Here is a 15,494-nt window from a genome sequence, read left to right on the forward strand (position 1 = left end):
GTTTCTTTTAGTCATGTAGATTTTCTTCCTTAGCTTATTGTTCCAATCTAGAATCTGAGTCAGATGAAAATTGGATAAGCTGTTGTTAATATTGACAGAAAGGTGACTGGGATATCGTTCTCATGTGTACCTATAAGAAGTGACTCGACCACGTGGTGCTGACAAACGCCGATGACCGCATCGGTGGTACTCGAACTCTGCGCACACTCAGATAAGCACACGGGACGTTAGATGTCAGAAATTAGGGAAAAAGTCCCCAGAGCAGGCCCTTCGATACTTAAGTCATGTACTTTTTTCCTAGAAGAATAGTGTAGGAAAGATAAAGAAAAGTAGAAGACAAGTGCGAATGTGCGAGAGAACATACCTGCGCAAGGGAGAGGACCTCCCTTTTTATATGGCAGTGCATACCTCTGGAGGCTGACCAATGTCAGAGAATGTCGGGTGTTAGGTCCTATCGGGTGATGGAGGACACGTGACATCTTCCTGTAGGCTGAAGGAAGGTTCCATTCGCAGATGACCGCAGACCGTTGGAATATTCCCTGACACTCAACAGTTATTTTCTGATAGGCGGTTACAATTCCCTGACCTTGTTGCATGAAGCGCCTTCTGTCCCGACGGGGTATGAATAGGGTAGCTCGGGATGATCAGTCGGGTATAACACCTGACCTAAATCTTGGGGGGGTGGGGGGTGGGTCGGGAGCTGTGGAGAGATCGTCCAAGAGTCGACCAGGAGTTTGTTGACCGGGAGTTAGCTTACTGAGAGAACTAGGCCTAGATACAACCAGGTCGTGAGAGCTTGACCAGTCAGATCTAGGCCAGGTATCACCCCAACTGCCTACCAGGTCTTAGACCAAGGTATCTCAGATCTGGAGTCCTGGTCTATGAGAACCCGACCGGGAATCATGTTGTTGACGTCGTCACATGGTCCTACTTCCTCTTTCTATATCTGTTGACTGTCACGCCCCCTTAACTTCTGACTGTCACGTCCTTTTGACTTATGATTACCACACCCCCTTGACTTTTGATTGCCCGACTTCATTGGACTCCACCATTATGTATCGTATCACAAGCCTCCCCCCAAGTCTAGTCGAAGGAGACTTAGGTCCGACTGACTAGACTCATGCTCCGATTTCTTATTCCCTCATGAGTCCTTAAATGCTACTCCTTTTTCCAGGTCCTCGATCGCATAACCTGTTTAATTACTCTATCATCCTAGGAAGGAAGGCCTCCCAAACCCTTCGAAGCCGACTCTTCCCATCTTCCTCTTTAAAGGGGCTGCATCCCCTTACACCATTGTACTTTTCTTGTTGTCTTCTTTTGACCATGGAATCTATCTCTGAGTCTGATGAGGTGTCACCTCTACGCCAACAATTAGCTCATCTGACTCAGTTACTTGTCCAAAAGAATACTGCTTTAGCTGAGATGATGCAGTATAGAGATCTTCAGTTTTCTCTCCGCCGAGACATTGAGGAACTTTAGTTAGCCACTAAATCTCGGGCCCAAGCTGAAGTAGCACTGAAGCAGAAGGCTTACGCGGATCTGGAGAGTCAAGCCCAATTCATAATCTATTTGAAAGAGAAACACGCGTCTTTTATAACCCTTCTTCTGTTGGATCATGAAACGTCGATAGAGGGGGGAGGTGAATATCGATTCGAAAAAATCGCGTTAATAAGAGTTAAGCGTAGCGGAATAATAAAAAAACTTAGGCAAACTGAACAAGGTGTTTTTTACTTCGTTCGGAGCCTGTGACGACTCCTACTCGAAGGCCCGTACTCCTTGAGTACTTTCGTTGGGCAATTCACTAGCAATTCGAAATACTATTACAAATTAAGGTACAGAAATGCTAATGGAAATAAAGTGATACCGACAAGAAAGTTAACCAAAGAAGAAGGAGCACTTTGTCAGAGCTTTGTTAGCGTCGCAGGAGCTAGAGCAGCAGAGCAAGCAGTCGAAGAGTTCTCAGTTGTTGTTGAAGCTCCACCCCTGGGGCTTCTTTTATATGCTGCTCCGGGCGCCCTGGTGCGACGTGGCAGGTCTAATCAGCGAACTCCACGTGGTGACGACTCGGCCTAGATAAAATTCACCTCTGGGCGCCCGGATCCCTTCCGGGCGCCCGGACCTCCTATTTCCAGAAACTTCCTTTCCTGCAAAATAGAGTTAGTCCGAGGCAAATATATATTCTGCAAAACAGATTGTTAGCACAACTAAAGTAATATGATTTAACAAGAAAAGAGTATGACTTAGATTCCGTCTTTCCGAGACCGGAATCTAGTCACGATCTCGACTTAGATATCCGAAATGGATCTAAGCCGGATCGACGCCTAATGTTCCCTTCCTGGGAACGCGTCCTCGCAGTCACTCCCCTCCAATGACTTACCTCACTTACCTGCCAGACGTCCGGTCAGCCCTTCGACCCGTCTGGACTTCTCGCCAGCTATCCGGTCAGCCCGTCGACCTAGCTGGACTTCTCACCAAGCGTCCGGTCAGCCCGTTGACCCGCTTGGACTTCTCGCCAGCTATCCGATCAGCCCGTCGACCTAGCTGGGCTTCGTGCCAGACATCTGATCAGCCCGTCGACCTGTCTGGACTTTTCCTGCACACTCGATCAAAGTGTTAGACAACAACAAGCTAACTTAACCTGATTTGTCATTCATCAAAACCTGGGTTAAATCGTTAGTGCAAACCGCACCAACAATCTCCCCTTTTTGATGGAATGACAACCTGGTTAAGTTAGTGTAAATATATGCATAAAACAACATGCATTTAATGTAGTTTTTAAGTTAGTTTGTATTTTCAGTTTGGTTGTTTGGTTCAGCTAACTTAACCACCTAACCCTCCCCCTTTGACATTCATCAAAAATAAGCATGGATTAACTAAGCATAGACTTTAGACAAAAAAAATGTCAAGATAATCTGGGGGAGTTTAACTTAACCACAAGTGTATAAGTTCTAAGTTTCAAGATCAAATTTTAAAATTTTCAACACAAGTTTCAATTTTGAAATGCTTTTTAAACAAGTTTTCAAAAATTCCAAAACTGAGTTTGAAAAAGATTATATTTCAAAACTGATTGAAATTTATTTTTCAACACTAAGTTTGTAAAAGATTTAATTTGTAAACTTAAGTTTTTGAAAAATCTCATTTCCACAATTTTCAATAACAAAGCAATTTTTAAACTAATTTTTGTAAAATTTAACTTTCAAATCAAAATGTCAAAATTAAGTACAATCAAATTTTAAGAACTAGAATTTTAAATTCAATTTTCAAAACTAAGTTAAATTTTCAAAATCAATTTTTAATAAAAAGTAAAACCCAATTCTTAAAAACAACTTAGTTTTATAAGAGTTAGTTTTCACAGACTAAGTAAAAAGGATAAAAAGTTTGTGATTTTAAAACAAACAATTTTGAGTTGATTTTTAAAAAATTTCACAATTTTAAACAAGTTGATTTTGACGATTGATTTTTAAACTTTGATTTTCAAAATTAAGTTTAAAATTCAATTTGAAAAACTGAATTAGTTTTATTTCTCCCCCTGAACCTGACATAAAATTTTAACAATATTTGCTAAATATATTCAAAGTAGAAAAAAAATTGAGGTAGAATTTTCTAGAGAAATTTTAAAGAGATAGGTTTCCCCTTAATTTGATACTTCTTTAATTTATTAATCCTCTTTATTTATTACTCCCCCTTAATATAATGCTAAGGTTTGAGTGTGTTAAATTTTAAGCCCTAACGCATTTGTCTACCTAAGTGTTTTAGGGGATTTGGTAAATATTTATCTCTGTATCATTGAGTTTGATTTAATATTAGATTCAGACGCTTAAACTTCAGTTTAAGGTTTAACTGTTAGAGTGTATACTAAAAGCCTAGCTTTTGGTATGAACATTTATCTAGAAATAAGAATCACATTGGTCAAATGTCTACATTTATGATAAATGTAGTTGCTCAATTAATTTATATTGTAGATAACATGGTGTGTGGTGTCACACACAGTAGATCATGTTATCGGTTCCTTATAAATTATAAACAGTGGCTCACGACCATGATGGAAAGTAACAAACCATTGGAAGGTCGTAGTGTAATTAGGTGTTAGTTTATCTTAACTATATAATTACACTAGTACACTTAGAGTGTATTGAGTAGGACCATTTGAGGTCGTTTCTTTTATACTGACTTTATAAAGAAACAAAGACCTCGGTTATTATGGAAGTGTGTGCTCTTAATCCTAATATAATAACAAGGACATATATTTGATATTTATTTCTTTAATTTATTAATGGGTGAGATTTAGTTCGATGAATCAATAAGCTCGATAAGTTGGGAAATGATATCACTTATAGTGTGTGTTGTTGATTATAGAAGGAAACTGTGTCCTAGTAATCTAGGTTGAGAATGTCCCCAAGAGGAGCTCATAAGGATTGTCATGTTAAACCCTGTAGGTGGACTTAGTCCGACATGACGATGAAGTTGAGTGGTACTACTCTTGGAGCTAGATATTAATTAAGCGAGTTGTTAGTAACTTACTTAATTAGTGGACATTTGTTATCTTAAACACAGGGAGACTAACACACTCATAATAAGAAGGAGCCCAAAATGTAATTTGGGATTGGTGCGGTAGTTCAATAATAGTTCTCTAGTGGAATGAATTATTATTGATAAAATTAAGTTGTGTGTTCGGGGTGAGCACGGGATGCTTAATTTTATCGGGAGACCAAAACCAATTCCTCCTCTCGGTCCCTATCGTAGCCTCTTAATTATAGAGTACTATACCCACCTATACCCACCTTCTTACCCATCCTATAGGGGCCGGCCAAGCTAGCTTGGAGACCAAGCTAGGGCCGGCCATGGGTATGTTCATGGGTGAATTCATGTGGCCGGCCCTATTAAAATAAAAAGGAATTTTAATTTTAAAATTTTTCTTATGTGGATAATATAATTTAAAAGAGAGTTTAAAAATTTAAATCCTTCCTTTTATAAGATTCTACAAAAGATTAAGAGAAGAGTTAAAATCTCTTTTCTTATTTGTAGATTAAAAGGTTGATTTTAATTTTGGTAAAAACTTTCCTTTTAATTATATTCATGATTTAAAAGAAAGTTTAAAAATTAAAAATTCTCTTTTATTAGTTTCTATAAAAGATTAAGAAAAGATTTAATATCTTTCCTTATTTGTAGATTGAAAGGAGATTTTAATTTTTAGAGATAACTTTCCTTTTTGGAAATTATCCACATGTTTAAAAGAAAGATTTTAATTTATAAAATTTCTTTTTATTAACCAATCATGAAGGGATTAAAATTATTGGAGAAATTTTTATAAATTTCTAGAAACAAATTAGGAAGTTTTAATTTTTGTTTTAATTAAAACTCTCCTTGTTTTGGGGAGAAGAGTGGCCGGCCATTATAATTTGAAAAGAGAAAATTATTTTAATTAAATAAATTTTCCTTTTCAATGGCAAAAGAATTAAGGAAGTTTTTATTAAATTTTCTTTATTTGCCAAGACCAAGGATTATAAAAGAGGGGGTAGAGGAGGCTTCAAGGCTAACGACTCTATTCTATTTTTCCTCTCTTTTCTCCTTGGGTGTGGCCGGTCCTTTCTTTCCTCTCCTCTCCTTTGTGTGGCCGAAACCTTCTCATGGTGGAGATAGCTTTGGTGGCCAGATCTAAGAAGGAGAAGAAGGAGAGAAAAGAAGCCTTTTTTCTAGCATCCCTTGGAGCTTGGTTGGTGTTTTGTTCTTCGTCCTTGGTGAAGCTTCTTTGTGTTGGCCGAACCTAGCTAGGAGGAGAAGAAGGTGCTTGGTGGCTTCTCATCTCGGAAGATCGTTGCCCACACAACGTCCGAGGTTAGAAGAGGAATACGGTAGAAGATCAGGAGGTCTTTCTAGAAGGTATAACTAGTAATTTTTCTTTCCGCATCATGCTAGTTATTTATGGAAATAATACCAAATACAAGAGGCTTACGATTCTAGTATTTCGAATATGTTTTTCGAAGTTGTGTTCTTTTATTTTTCTTTTTCTTGTGATTTGATTGTTCCTTTTGGTTGACCTAAAGTTATTTTAGGAAATTAAATATTAGCTTTCCATAAAAGGTTTTGTCTAGTCGGTGGTGGTTGTTCCCATATCCAAGAAGGCCATGTGCCTCGCCACGTCAGTACTGGGAACCAATTATGGAAATTAATATTTAATGGAATTAATAACTTAGGTGATTTGGATCAAACGTGTTAAGTTCCGCAGGAGATCCAAGTCTAAACCTTAAAGAACAAATAGATTAAGTTTTGGATCAAACGTGTTAAGTTCCACAGGCGATCCAAAATTTAATTTAAAAGAACACATGGTAGCTAGGAAAAGGTTCAGACCTTTGTACAAAATTTTTGTACAGTGGAACCTCTAGGTTTTCCGAGTAGCAACCAACAGATTTGGTAAATATTTATCTCTGTATCCTTGAGTTTGATTTAATATTAGATTCAGACGCTTAAACTTCAGTTTAAGGTTTAACAAGATTAAATCAAAAATAGTTGGCCATAATCAATAATTTATAGATTAATTTTTACTTGATTTAATAATTTAATACTTAATAAAATAATTTAAATTTAATTTATTGAGGTGGTCAATGAAAGTGTTTTTTTTTATTTACTTTCTTTTAAGTGGGATTAATTTAGTTTGAGGTTAGCATGAAATTATTAGACACAGTTAAGTAAGGTTTAATTCAAGTCAACTTTAGTTCTCAAATGAAGTTAAGCTTAAATAGTTAAGTTCTACTTATTAATTAGATAATTAAGTTTAAAGTTAAAGTTAACGGAATTTAAGTTTTTAAGTTAGGTGTCTAAGTTTTAATTGAATTTAAAAGAATTATTATTATTATTATTTTAAAGGGATTTCTAATTATTTAATGGCAATTAACATACGTTTAATTCAGTTTTGACTTTAGATTTAAATTAATATCAGTGATTAATTTAGGTTTAAGTTTTAAGTTTAAGTTAAATTATTAAATTTTAATTGTAATTTCAATATTAAGTTTTAATTTAAGATTTAATTTTCAATTAAGTTAAAATAATTTTAAGACTAAAATGATGTTTAAGATTAAAAGTGAGTCTAAAGTCAAAATAATAATTTTTAAGCGAAAATAATCTATAGAAATAATTTATTACTATTACTATTTTTTTAAGTTAACAAAATTTTATTATAGTGAAAAAATAAGAAGAATTTTTCAAAATGATACATAATTTTTAAAAGAGTTTTTAAAGAATTTTTAAAAGAGTTTTTAAAGAATTTTTAAAGTAGCTTTTAAAGAATTTTTAAAATAGTTTTTTAAAGAAATTTTAAAATAGTTTTTAAAGAATTTTTAAAATAGTTTTCAAAGAATTTTTAAAGTAGTTTTTAAAGAATTTTTAAAGTAGTTTTTTAAAGAATTTTTAAAATAGTTTTCAAAGAATTTTTAAAGTAGTTTTTAAAATAGTTTTTTTAAAAAAATTTTAAAACAGTTTTTAAAGAAAAAAAATTTAAAATAGTTTTTAAAGAATTTTTAAAATAGTTTTTAAAAGAATTTTTAAAAGATTTTTTTTAAAATGATTTTGTAAAAGGTTTTTTTTTTAAAATAAAAATTTAGGTTAAAATAAATTTTTAAGTTAAAATACTTTTTAGGTTAAAATAAATTTTTAAGTTAAAATTATAAATTTTTAAGTTAAAATAATTTTTAGGTTAAAATAAATTTTTAAGTTAAAATTATAAATTTTTAAGTTAAAATAATTTTTAGGTTAAAATAAATTTTTAAGTTTAAAAAAAAGTAAGTTTAAAATAAATTTATAAGTTAAAAAAAATTAAGTTTAATTTTTAAAATAAATTGTTAAGTTAAAAAAATTTAATTTTAATTTAATTTAATTTAATTTTAATTAATTTTAATTTAATTTTAGATTCGAAATTTAATTTGAAATTTGAAATTTAATTTTAATTTGAAATTTGAAATTTAATTTTAAGTAATTTGAAATTCGAATTTTAATTTTAAGTAATTTTAATTTAGTTTGCAAATTAATTTAATCCTTATTCATCTCATCCGATCTAGATTATCAATCAGGGAATCCTATAATTTTGTGAGATGAATTAGATTTTATTACAGAGTTTGGTTTAACTTGTGTTTGATTCAGGTTTAGCTTTGGTCTCAACAAATAGACATTCTTCGGATAAACTTCTAAGCTTGGTGAGTCACTTGGACGTCATTAGAAGTAACCAACCTTTCGAGGTTTTCCGAATAGTCCTATCCACGGAGCTTAGTACTAAGCCTTGGTCTAACTAGTTAGGATCCATTTAAAGGTAGCTTCGGTCGGTTCCACTTGGCCAAATGCACCAGATTGAAGCCATATCTTTCTAGACATGCGATGCCCAAGCTTCCCCAACGTACTATCATAAAAAAACTTCACCAGTACCATGATTCAAGTTAAACTTGAACCCTCTTTAACTAGTCCTAATTACCCTGTCGGGTAGGTTAGTTTTGGAGGTGCCAGCTAGTCTGGAGCCTCCCCCTGAATTATTGGCCATTAATTTAAGATTTTTGTATAATTAGAGTTGGTTTTAGTTAAGTTTTAATGTTTAGTTTGTAATTTAAATTTAAGTTTTTAATTTTGAATTAATTAAATTGGTCAAATTATCTTTCTTTAAGAGAGTGTATTTAATATTTGAATTTTCTTTCAATTTCAATTTTATTGGGTTAATTGAATTATCTTTCTTTAATAGCTTATTTTTAAAGTTTAAGTTTTTATTTATTTTTAAATTTGAATTAACTAAACTGTTTGAATTATATTTTCTTAACGGTTTATCTTTTAGCTTTTTATTAATTGTTAATTTTGAAATTTCTAGATTATTTTTGTTTAATTTGTTATCTTTAACATTTAATTTTAAGTTTGTTAAATTCCGTTTTGATTTTATCAAAGTGTTTGATTTTATCCTTATATTTTCTTTGCCTTTTAAATTGATATGGTTAATTGAATTAGTTAGATTAGTTTTATCTTTAAAGTTTAATTTTTTATTAATTAAATTATCTTGATTTTGGATAGCATTTTCTAGACTAATTTTATCTTGATTATTAAATATTTTATCAAGGTATTTACTGATTTTATCCATTTTCTCATTTTTAGCATTTAAATTCAAATTTATTTTAATGTTTGACTTATTTATGTCTAAATGCTCACCTAATTTTAAATTTTCTGAATTAATTAAAGTATTTGAATTGATTTGGTCATTGTTCTGTTTGACCAAGTCAAGGTTGATGTCAAATTGATTAGAGTCCTGATTGACTTGATCAGAGTCTAGATTATTTTGTGATTTTGAATTTAAATCTAGATTATCATGCATCATACTTGGACTAATTTCATACTTATCATCATGCTGATTATTTAAGCTACTATTAGCAGGGGTATTTTGATAAATATTACTAACCTTGAGCGCAACCCCTAATTCAGTAGGCTTCTCCGTTGGATTTGACTCGAGTCCATATTTGACTTTAACTTGATCTTCTAGCTCCATCGGCGTCTCGTGAAGCTTGATCAACTGGGTCCACAGCTCATACGCATTCTTGTACTTTTCTAATCTGCATAAAATATTGTTAGGTAAAACATTACAAATAATGTTACTTACCTTTTTGTTCAGTTCCGAGTTTTGAGAAGGTTTCCTCAAAATTAGCATATAATCGATGTCTACACTTCCTAAGAAGCATTCCATTAATCGCTTCCAGTAGTTGAAGTCTTCATGATCGTAAGGTGGTGGTTCGCAGGGGTTCCGTCCTTCTTGAAGAGTCATTATTCTTGCACACAGAGAAACAGAAAAAAATCCCAAGACTTGGTCTTGGATTAGCAGTGCTGAAAAAAATAATATTTCACTATTTTCGGAAAAAATAATAAAATATTAATAAAATATTTGAAAAAATATTATTTCAAAATTTTGAAAATGTAATATTTTTTAAATACTAAACAATGGTGAAAAGATGGCGATGTATTTTTCAAAAATCATTTTGGAGGGAAAAAAAACGAAAGGCGTTAAAAGACAAACAATATCTAATTTTTTTTCTTTAAAACGACCCCCCTTTGCTTGATTGGTGGTTGCACCAAATCAGAGCGGTACCTGCTCTGATACACTTGTTGGATCGTGAAACGTCGATAGAGGGGGGGGGTGAATATCGATTCAAAAAAATCGCGTTAATAAGAGTTAAGCGCAGCGGAATAATAAAAAAAACTTAGGCAAACTGAACAAGGTGTTTTTTACTTCGTTCGGAGCCTGTGACGACTCCTACTCGAAGGCCCGTACTCCTTGAGTACTTTCGTTGGGCAATTCACTAGCAATTCGAAATACTATTACACATTAAGGTACAGAAATGCTAATGGAAATAAAGTGATACCGACAAGAAAGTTAACCAAAGAAGAAGGAGCACTTTGTTGGAGCTTTGTTAGCGTCGCAGGAGCGTAGAGCAGCAAAGCAAGCAGTCGAAGAGTTCTCAGTTGTTGTTGAAGCTCCACCCCTGGGGCTTCTTTTATATGCTGCTCCGGGCGCCTGGATCCCTTCCGGGCGCCCTAGTGCGACGTGGCAGGTCTAATCAGCGAACTCCACGTGGCGACGACTCGGCCTGGATAAAATTCACCTCCGGGCACCCGGATCCCTTCCGGGCGCCCGGACCTCCTATTTCCAGAAACTTCCTTTCCTGCAAAACAGAGTTAGTCCAAGGCAAATATATATTCTGCAAAACAGATTGTTAGCACAACTAAAGTAATATGATTTAACAAGAAAAGAGTATGACTTAGATTCCGTCTTTTCGAGACCGGAATCTAGTCACGATCTCGACTTAGATATCCGAAATGGATCTAAGCCGGATCGACGCCTAATGTTCCCTTCCTGGGAACGCGTCCTCGCAGTCACTCCCCTCCAATGACTTACCTCACTTACCTGCCAGACGTCCGGTCAACCCTTCGACCCGTCTGGACTTCTCGCCAGCTATCCGGTCAGCCCGTCGACCTAGCTGGACTTCTCGCCAAGCGTCCGGTCAGCCCGTCGACCCGCTTGGACTTCTCGTCAGCTATCCGGTCAGCCCCTCGACCTAGCTGGGCTTCGTGCCAGACATCTGATCAGCCCGTCGACCTGTCTGGACTTTTCCTGCACACTCGATCAGAGTGTTAGACAACAACAAGCTAACTTAACCTGATTTGTCATTCATCAAAACCTGGGTTAAATCGTTAGTGCAAACCGCACCAACATCTTCAAGAAGAAAATCGGCTTAAACATGAAATCATTGCTCAGCAACGTCGCATTATTCAGTCCACCAAGGCCGAGCTAATTCAGGGCAGGCCAAGCGAAAAACCTTTGCTCAAGTTGCCGACTGACTACTGACACTGGAACAAGATTCTAATTACTTAAATATCCTTAATGTGGAAATGAGATTTTGAGGGGTGTCCCTTGTATTCTACCAAATAAATGCAAATCTGGTTGGACTTCAGTCTTTGTTTCTTTTTTACTTTCTTCCCTAGCCCTTCTTTACTTTAGACAGACCCCGAGGGAGGTTAGTGAAGGCTTTGATCATTGATAACCTGCCCGGGAAGAAAGTTGACCCGTGAGTTACTAATCGCGAGAGTGTGCTCGTTTATAGCTTGTGCTAAGGCACAAGGGCGAGAGTTTGAAATCCTGCCTGAGGGGTCATTGGTCATGAGAGTAGGTTCACTTGTAACTTGTACTGGGGCGAGAGTCTGGAATCCCGACCGAGAGGTCGTTGGTCGTGAGAGCAAGCTCACTTATAACTCGCACTAGGGCGAGAGTCTGGAGGTGTGAGAGCATGCTCACTTATAACTCGCACTGGGGTGAGAGTCTGGAGGCATGAGAGCATGTTCACTTATAACTCGCACTGGGACGAGAGTCTGGAGGCGTGAGAGCATGCTCACTTATAGCTCGCACTGGGGCGAGAGTATGGAATCCCAACTAAGAGGTCGTTGATTGTGAGAGCAAGCTCACTTATAACTCACACTGGGGCGAGAGTTTGGAGGCGTGAGAACATACTCACTTATAACTCGCACTGGGGTGAGAGTCTGGAATCTCGACCGAGAGGTCGTTGGTCGTAAGAGCAAGCTCACTTATAACTCGCACTAGGGCGAGAGTCTGGAGGCGTGAGAGCATGCTCACTTATAACTCGCACTGGGGCGAGAGTTTGGAGGCGTAAGAGCATGCTCACTTATAACTCGCACTAGGGCGAGAGTCTGGAGGCATGAGAGCATGCTTACTTATAACTCACACTGGGATGAGAGTCTGGAATCTCGACTGAGAGGTCGTTGGTCGTGAGAGCAAGCTCACTTATAACTCGCATTGGGGCGAGAGTTTGGAATCCCAACCGAGAGGTCGTTGGTCATGAGAGCAAGCTCACTTATAACTCACACTGGGCGAGAGTCTGGAATCCCAATTGAGAGGCCGTTAGTCATGAGAGTAAGCTAACTTATAACTCGCACTGGGGTGAGAGTCTGGAATCTTGATCGAGAGGTCGTTGGTCATGAGAAGGAAGTGCTCTGGAGGCCCTACCAGAAATTGCTCTAGAAGCCTGCCCAGGACTCGATCTGTAGACCTGACCAGGAGGGAGCAATCTGGAGGCCTGACCAGGAATTGATCTGGAGATCTGACCAGGAATTGATTTGGAGGCCTGACCTGTATTTGATCTGGAGACCTGACCAGGAAGCAATCTGGAGGCCTGACCAGGAGGGAGCAATCTGGAGGCCTGACCTGGATTTGATTTGGAGATGTCACGCCCTAGGTAGTCCCTACAAGAAGAAATTTCGACAGCATCTCCCCTATACGGGTGACAATCTGAAACTTTCTACAACATATCCATACACGTCCAACACGGCCAGAAACATACAATAAAATAAAAGTGACAACCATGCAGTATAATAGTAAACAAACCAAACTAAAACAACGATAAGGAAATCATCTCAAATATCCTACTCAACTACACCCATAAAACTCAAATCTTATATCCTACTCAACTACACCCATAAAACTCAAATCACAACGACACAATTAAAATCAACTCACCTCTTCTAGCGTCCAGGCATGCATGTAGCAGAACATATCCAAATAAAACCCCATCGACAAATAAAGGAAAAACCATACAATATCCATAGAGCAAAATCAGAACAAGTCTAAAATATAGTCTGGATAGTATAATAAGAAAATCAAAAGACCAAACAACATCCTTGCAACCTGCAGGGGGACTAGCGACTGGAAATCTCCGGACAACCTCAACTTGAAATAGTAATATCAACGGGGTGAGTCAACTCTTCAGCGAGTAACTACTGACATGCATAGTAAGAAATAACAACTAATAATAAATATGCATACAGTCTCCTGGATATATATATCATATGAAAAATGCAAAACTATAAGGAACATGAGTATTTGTACTAACCAGGACCTGGTATAAGGATAACAAGATTGTTAGACCGAAAGTATCATAAATCTTGTATGCATGTCAAACATATGCATCCACTAAATATGCAGCATATAAGTGCAGCAAACACAAGCAATAAATGCATCAATGAGTATGATGCCAATGACATGTCCTGATCACCCCTACTGCCAGTCAGCCGTCTCACACACGATGGTGAGACCGAGTGGGTAGAGCTATGACAATCGTGCACTTTGCCATCACTGCTCCTGAGTGACCGAATGGACAGGATGCTGTCGGAGTACGCCTATCCTCCTTACCCCAAATCATAAGTGGGGAGCTCAATGCTCTCACCTCCCTGAGCCAGTCTAGAGGAGGGATCTCTGTCCTGCTACCACGCTGCGTCACACTACCCATGAGTGGACCAGCGGAGCCCTTGATAGAGCAACCTACTGCACACACCCTACCTGATAAAAACCACTAACCCATGAGTGGTTGTGTGTGCAGATCCATGTAACTGGCGATGTGCTCAACAATAATGGAGCCAACAATCACACAGTATGTAATCACGCGAGATGATGCATGACACTAAGGATGAAAATATCCTGATCCTATCCATCTCTACCAAAATGTGTACCAAAAGATATATGGATCAAATAATATAATCTAGGTACACGGGTCAGGTATGGTAAAATAAATCAATGTCCTGAACATAATAAGACATGGTATGTCATTACCTTAAGGTCATATATAATCAAAGGAACATGAATGCAACAGCAGGAAATAAATACAGCATGCTCAGGTAATAAATAATGACATACCCATGCAAAAATGAACATAAATATTACTATTTGTTAAATATTACTAAGCATATCAATATGACATATAAAAATAGATAAGTCAAGGTACCCGCCTCTAATATAGTGCGTGACAAAAGTAATCCCACGCAAAGCAACTCGTCGTAAATCAGAGTCCTAAAATAAATCGTACATGTATAGTTTCATTTAGCTACATTCAAATGAATTAAGTAGCTAAAGAAAATGCCCAAACCTAATTAGGGAATACCCTAATCAACAAGATCATTCACCCTACCTAAATTTAGTCCCTTTGTCAACTAGGATTAATTTCCTTAACCCTAATCATTCCACTATACAATTTGATTTAAGTCTAAACCTAAATCAGCTTAAACTCTCCCAAATATGAACCTAAAACCAGAACAATTTATGCGCCTTATCTCTACGACACGTATGTTGGCTTCCTCTTGGAAAATAACGAATCTGACCAACAACACTCAACACCTAAGGGATCACCGGCTGCTGTGGATCACCCATAATCAGTACTAACCGAAGCTATAATGACCAGACAAGCATGAAATCTAATACGAACCATACATACCCAATTTTGTGCCGACGATGTCTCCGATCTGGTCGCCGACAGAAACCACAGCCTACTATGATCGACAGATCGAAGATGGCGGCTTGGATCGGGAAGGGAACCTCGGCTACTAGGGCATGCGAAAAGGATCATTCGATGCTGGTAAGATCGGTTATGGGGCGACGATGAAATCGCAAGAGGTGAGGGCAGCGACGCACAAGGCGACCGACGACACTCACATCGTCCACTGCTAGATCAGTTGATTGGGAATCAACGTCTAGGGCTCGGATCGATGGTCGGAGTCCCGGCGCAAGAGTGACTACAACAACGGTGGATCGGATCTAGGGCTTGGATCTCCCCTCTATGCTGAAGATCTGCTTGTGTGGAGTGGCGATTTGGGAGAGGGAACAACTCGGGATGCTCCACGAGTTGTTTGTGTCGGCAGAGGAGAAGATGCTTGGCTGGCGGTGGTGCGAAGAGAAAGAAGGATCGGCACAGAGAAGGTCGGTAGTGCGAGAAGAGGAGAAACGTCGCGAGGTTGGAGGAGATGAAGAAGAGAAGATGAAGGAGAAGAAGGAGATGCAAAAACCCTCGACCACAGTTTTGTACGCGAGGGGGAAGAAACCGCTCGGCGCGAGGAGGTTAGGGCACGGGTTCGACGAGGGAGAAAAGAGAGAAAAGCAAAATAAAAATAAAAAGAAAATAAACATTTCCTCGTTTAAATGG

Source organism: Zingiber officinale, chromosome 7B, assembly GCF_018446385.1.
Source record: "Zingiber officinale cultivar Zhangliang chromosome 7B, Zo_v1.1, whole genome shotgun sequence".
In the NCBI taxonomy this organism is placed as follows: domain Eukaryota; kingdom Viridiplantae; phylum Streptophyta; class Magnoliopsida; order Zingiberales; family Zingiberaceae; genus Zingiber; species Zingiber officinale.